We start from the raw sequence: 6676 nt of genomic DNA, 5'->3' as shown, positions 1-6676 counted from the left end.
TTTATTTCCTGGTGATCTTACTCAATGCCTTATACCTCTCTGACAAGTTTCATCCCATTTGGAGTTGATTTGGTTGGGTTCAAAAATGGCTCAAACTTGGATTAATTTTCTACCTCTTAAAATTGCCAAGTCAATTTATTCAAATCCTGCACAAATTCTGGACTCCAGGGATATTCTCATATCTCTCTCAACCCTCTCCATTATAACTGTGCTTTTCTGTCTTGTTTTCTGTCTGAAGAAAAGAGAAGAAGGGAAGCAACAGTAGCAACTGAGCAGCCCAGCAGAAGCAGCGCTGCTCCAGCCGAGCCGCGGCCCATCTAGCCAGCCCCGCAGCCTCGTTCCACTCTCCCGTGGTGAATCCACGCTGGACACCCATCCAGGCCCCACCTGCAGTCTCTCCTTCCCCTGTTTTTCTTCCTCCTCCTGATCTCTTTTCTCTCACAGTAAAACCTCCAGGGGCGCCCGCACATGGCCACCGTGGTTTCACCACGACCCCTCGACGCCTCCTGGCCCTCCTATAAATCCAGCAACCCGCGCCCCTAGGGTTTCCCTCTCGCCGCCGCCACCCTTTCCCTTCCCCTGTTTCTCCTTCTTCCTCAAGAGACAGAGAACAGAGGGCACCACCGAGAGCTTCGCCTTTGCCTGCGTGGACGGACGCCACCACGGTCATCTCCGGCATCCTCATCCTGTCCTACGGGACCTAGGTGAGCAGCCATTCCTCCCAGCCCCTCTCCGGTTCGATTCTGTCGTTGTGGTCGCCGATCCCGTCGCGTCAGAGGCCATGTCCGCCATGGACGACCATGGCAGCGAGCCCAAGCTCGTGTTCTAGGCCCTGCTCGCTTCACCTATTGCATGCATCCTCACACGCACTCAGCCGCCGCCCCTCTGTTTCGCCTCGCCGCGCCCGGCTTCGCCGCTGCATCGCCGCGCTTCACCGTGGCCTGAGACGAGCTTCTTCTCGAGGCTCATGCTCTGGACTCCTCCCGCAGCCCTCCGCACGCACGCGCACCTCCTTAGCCTATTCCGCACACCCGTCGCGGCCTCTTAACCCTCCCGCCATCGCCACGGCTGCCCTCGCCGGCGCCGTCATCGCAGCCGTCGTCTTCACTATCTAAACAGAGAAGCTCCACCCTGGGCTATCTCTTAGAAGGCCGCGCCCTTTCCTATCAGCAGAAGCCATGACAGCGTAGTGGTTCGCACCACGCTGCATCCATCCGGGAGGTCCTGGGTTCAAACCCAGCACTCCCTCCCTTTTCATTTTTGTTGTTGTTGTTTCAGTAATTCCACATGCACACTCACCCTTGCTGCATCAGCAAGTTTCGCTGCTCGTTTGCGTCCAGCCACGGCCATAGAGCGAGCCATCTCTGTTTCCGTTTTCAGTTTCGTCAGATCAACGCCAGAGCATAGTTCATGTTGAGCGTAAGGCATTCGTTAGCAGAGTTCTATCATAGCCCATCTGGTTAACAGCGCATGCATGTATCGGAGGGGTCTCGGGATCAAATTCCAGGCGCCCCTGGTTCTTTTTCATCAACTTTTTGCACCAATTTTTGGCTCACTCAGATCAAGCCCTTGTCCTTCTTCATGTTGGGCCTAGCCCCTCTATTATAACCAACGCACTGGTATCCCGGTGGTCTTCAGACTGTGCATCGATCCAGCAGGTCTGGGGTTCGAATCCCAGGATACCCTTTTTCTGCATTGTCTCTCCTTTTAATTTTTTTTGCTCACACACACTCGTCCATTTTGGGCCAGGTCCATCTTGGGCTTTGCACAGTGCGTTGCATTCGGCCCGTAGACGTTTTTCCATTCTGCGATTTTGTCACATATCCAGTGCATGCATATTTTCAGAAATGCTATTAAAATTGCATTGCTCATATCTAAATATCTATGCATCCAAATGAAACATGTTGTATATGTAAAATGCTTAGAATTTTATGTGCTTTCATAATATTCCATTTTCATCCATGTTTAAAATGCTAAACTTGCTGTTTGCATTTATTTTGTATAAATGCCATGTTAAAATGATCTATTTCATAACTAATTAACCGTAGCTCCGAATTAAATTAACTATATATGTAAATGGGGCAGAAAAATGCCTAGTTTAACATGGTGCACTCATCTTGCATGTTTAACAACTCTAAAATTGTGTATAGGGCGGAACAGTACCAAATTCGAAATATGCATATGGGGATTTTCCGAAATTGTTGTTTGTTGTTCCGGCCTCATTTAAACTTGCCTAATTAGTTAGTTTACTTATGCTTCACCCCTTGCCATGTTTAATAACATTTAATATTGTTGAGTACATAACCGAGAGAGAACTAAATAATTCGAATGTGGTGTTTCGTCAATATGCAACTCGTTGCATATTGAGCTCCACTTAACTTGTAGTATTGTTTATTGCACTTGCCATGCCATGCCTCATTAAATCGGACATGCATCATCCTTGGTTGTGCATCATGCCATGTTTATGCTTGTGTGTTTACCATGTTGCTTGCTTCTTTCCGGTTTGCTTCTCTCGTTAGCTTCGGTTTCGTTCCGGAGTTGTGAGGATTCTTTCGTCTACGCTTGGTTCGTCTTCGTGGCTTCATCTTCTTCATGGACTCGTTCTTCTTCCTAGATGGATTTCAGGCAAGATGACCTTCACCTTGGATCTCACTACTATCATTGCTATGCTAGTTGCTTCGTTCTATGGCTATGCTGCGCTACCTATCACTTGCTTTTCAAGCCTCCCAAATTGCCATGAAACCACCTCTAACCTTTGTCACCCTTCCTAGCTAACCATTGTTTGGCTATGTTACCGCTTTTCCTCAGCCCCTCTTATAGCGTGCTAGTTGTAGGTGAAGATGAAGATTGCTCCATGTTGGATTATGTTTATGTTGGGATATCACAATATCTCTTATTTAATTAATGCATCTATATACTTGGTAAAGGGTGGAAGGCTCGGCCTTATGCCTGGCGTTTTGTTCCACTCTGGCCGCCCTAGTTTCCGTCATACCGGTGTTATGTTCCTTGATTTTGCGTCCCTTACGCGGTTGGGTGATTTATGGGACCCCCTTGACAGTTCGTTTTGAATAAAACTCCTCCAGCAAGGCCCAACCTTGGTTTTACCATTTGCCCACCTAAGCCTTTTTTCCCTTGGGAGTCGCGCTCCCGAGGGTCATCTTTATTTTACCCCCCCCCCCCGGGCCAGTGCTCCTCTGAGTGTTGGTCCAAACTAGAGCCCTTTGCAGCGCCACCTCGGGGAAACTTGAGGCCTGGTTTTAGTTGTACGGACTGCTCATCCGGTGTGCCCTGAGAACGAGATATGTGCAGCTCCTATCGGGATTTGTCGGCACATTCGGGCGGTCTTGCTGGTCTTGTTTTACCATTGTTGAAATGTCTTGTAACCGGGATTCCGAGACTGATCGGGTCTTCCCGGGAGAAGGAATATCCTTCGTTGACCGTGAGAGCTTATAATGGGCTAAGTTGGGACACCCCTGCAGGGTATTATCTTTCGAAAGCCGTGCCCACGGTTATGTGGCAGATGGGAATTTGTTAATGTCCGGTTGTAGAGAACTTGACACTTGACTTAACTAGAACGCATCAACCGCGTGTGTAGCCGTGATGGTCTCTTCTCGGCGGAGTCCGGGGATTGAACACGGTTTCTGGGTTATGTTTGACGTAAGTAGGAGTTCAGGATCACTTCTTGATCATTGCCAGTTTCACGACCGTTCCGTTGCTTCTCTTCTCGCTCTTATTTGTGTATGTTAGCCACCATATCATGCTTAGTCACTGCTGCAACCTCACCACTTTACCCCTTCCTTACCCTTTAAGCTTTGCTAGTCTTGATACCCATGGAAATGGGATTGCTGAGTCCTCGTGGCTCACAGATTACTACAACAACAGTTGCAGGTACAGGTTTTGCGATGATCTTGACGCGAGAGCGATGTTACTTGTTTTGGAGTTCTTCTTCTTCTTGTTCTTCGATCAGGGGATAGGTTCCAGGTCGGCAGCCTGGGCTAGCAGGGTGGATGTCATTTGAGTTTCTGTTTGTGTTTCATCCGTAGTCGGAAGTTGATCTTATGTATGATGTATTGATGTATTCTTGCGGCATTTGTATGCCTTGTATGTATCCCCATATATTATGTAATGTTGATGTAATGATATCCACCTTGCAAAAGCGTGTCAATATGCGGTTCTATCCTTGGTGGGACCTTCGAGTCTCTTTAGGATAGTATCGCATATTGGGCGTGACATTAACCGACCTCAATAGACGGCAGAAACGCCAGCCCGCAGCACTTTGATAGAGACGAGGAGGGAGAAGCGATACAGGATGCTGGATTACTAGAGATAGGTGTCGCACGGAAGCCAAGAAATATGGTGATAGCGTGGGTTAGCCATGTAACTACACTGGGCTGTCGTGTTTCGTACTCTTCCAGTCCACTGTGGAGATGATTGGTTAATTTTATATCGCTGAATAATATTAAATATTATGAGTGCAGAAGCTCCACCACGAGGTTCCTTGCTCCTTCTCGGTCGTCCGGAATCTATGTTCTTCCACTCTTTTTTTTACGTGAGCTTTGTTCATCCTTTTGCCAACACGCGAGACATCTAGCATCAAGGTGCACGTGTTATGCAAGGATCGTTCCATCTATATGAAGAACATGTGGGACTGGAACTACGAGACGGACATGTACCCAGGAGTGGACGTACGAACCTGAGTAATGTAGCGCAGTAAGTGAAGTAGAAAGGCACAAATGGTATGAACATGCGTGGCATATAGGGTGTGTTTGGTTGCGTTCTCGTCTCAGCATAGTTGTTCCCTCTTCATGCATGCTCAACTCAACACCCCTCTTCATGCATGCTCTCTTCATGCATGCTTCTAGTGTATTTGTGCTAAACTAGTTGAACTCATGCACCCTCCATACAATCTACTAAACACCCAAAAGTAGGTCGAGAAGGGAACTCTTGGGCGGCATTTGTCTCTTATTACGTACTACCACTAAATGTTGTACGTGCAATGCACGGTGATGTTATGGAGTACGTGCCTAAGTACTCTACTACTACTATATTAGTTGGAGGCACATATTAACTTTTATATTTGTTTACGTGTATGCCCCGAGACCTTCCAACTAGACGTGTCTTTCTCTCCAGGTCGCAGTTTGTATCGTCCATACCACTAAGTACTACTACGTGTGGTCTCTGACCCAGAAGTGGAAGAAGTGGAGACGCTCTACCACGTTGTTTTTTTACGCTGGGCTCTACCACGTTGTTCATGTCCCACTCCTTTCGCTGACGTGGGACATCCAGCACGTGCCGTGTTTGGCACCCTTCGTCGTAAGAGTTGAAACGCTAGCATTCATCAGAAATAAAAAATAATTATAAATCGGCAGTGATACTATTTTTTTTGCGAACCAATCAGCAGTGATACTATACCACGCGGTTTCCTTGCTCCTCAATATCGGAAAGAATACTTCCGTTCGCCAACATGTGGGACGTCGACCATCCTGGTCCACTTGCCATGCACGCAGAACTCCAAGGGAGAGTCACCCAGGTCGTCGCGCCGCAGTAGCAATGACTAATGAGCCGTCAAATCACAGGCCCACTTCCCACTTTGAAGTTTCTCGGACGAAGGAACCATCATGACTTCGTTGAATTCCGCTTCTTGTAGAAAACTACTGTACCGGCAGTACTGCTAGCTACAGTAGTTACTCCAACAGAGGCCTCCTTTCGTTCATAGGATAGGAATATGAAAATCATAGGAAGTGAGATGACATGCATCTCAATTCCTATAGAGAAAGAGATGCCATTTGATGCTTAGGATAGGAATTTTTTCATTTAGTCTAGGCTAATGTACTGGTAATTTGCTCTAAAAACTACAGTAGTAACTAGTAGTATTGGTACATGCTCGTACTCAGACACAGACACACACACTAACTACTAGTACTACTACTTCTCACATGCTGGCCAGACGCCGTCGTTCTCCTTCTCGTCTTTGTCGGCGACACCCCACCGTGCTTGGATCTCCGCCGACCTCTCCGCAGCCGCGCGTGCGTCCTTTTCTTTCTTGCGGCGGCGGGCCTCTCTTTTCTTGAGTGCTTTCTGACTTTTCCGCTCCCTCTGTGCGGCTTTGGCTGCCTCTTGCTCTACCGCCCATTCGGCCTTGGCATCTTCAAATTCCTCCCACATAGTTGTGAGGTCGCGAGCAGTGATGAACTCAGCACGGCAGGATGCCATCGCTTCCCTACCATTTTGTGTGCGGTCGTGGGCGGTGAGGAACTCGGCGCGGCGGGATGCCATCGCTGCCTTACCGGTTAGTGTGCGGCGCGGTGGCATGAACGACGCTTGGTGAGAGCTCTGGGGTGGAGTGGCCGGACAACCGTATAGTGCATTGGATTGTCAAGAGCTCAAGGACAGAAGACGAAGCAAATTTGGATTCCCCTTCAATCCTGGTCATTTATTACCGAGTAAAATGCATTGGCGGTCATCGAACTTGTCTTGATAGCTCACTTTGATCATTGTATATGAGATATGGTGATTATACGGTCACTGGCTCAGCGTATAGCTCCGTATTTGTCTGGTTGACCAGTCAAACAGTCCGCATGCGCCTCATCAGCTCGTGTTCTTTATCTATCTACACGGGCCTACCTGTCAATGGAGAAAGAAATACTGTAAAAACCAAAATTATGCGTATGTGGGG

At 48.1% G+C, this 6676-nt stretch overlaps 1 long non-coding RNA gene across 1 annotated transcript; it reads left to right on the top strand.

Moving 5' to 3' along the window:
• Window positions 1–560: 560 nt before the first annotated feature.
• LOC141025642 (uncharacterized) lies at window positions 561–4137 on the top strand. Its single transcript, XR_012187843.1, has 3 exons — window positions 561–704; window positions 2520–2625; window positions 3883–4137. It is a non-coding gene; the product is annotated as an uncharacterized lncRNA (long non-coding RNA).
• Window positions 4138–6676: the final 2539 nt, after the last annotated feature.

This window comes from Aegilops tauschii, chromosome 6 (genome assembly GCF_002575655.3).
Source record: "Aegilops tauschii subsp. strangulata cultivar AL8/78 chromosome 6, Aet v6.0, whole genome shotgun sequence".
NCBI lineage: Eukaryota > Viridiplantae > Streptophyta > Magnoliopsida > Poales > Poaceae > Aegilops > Aegilops tauschii.
This window is presented reverse-complemented; position numbering and strand designations above follow the sequence as displayed.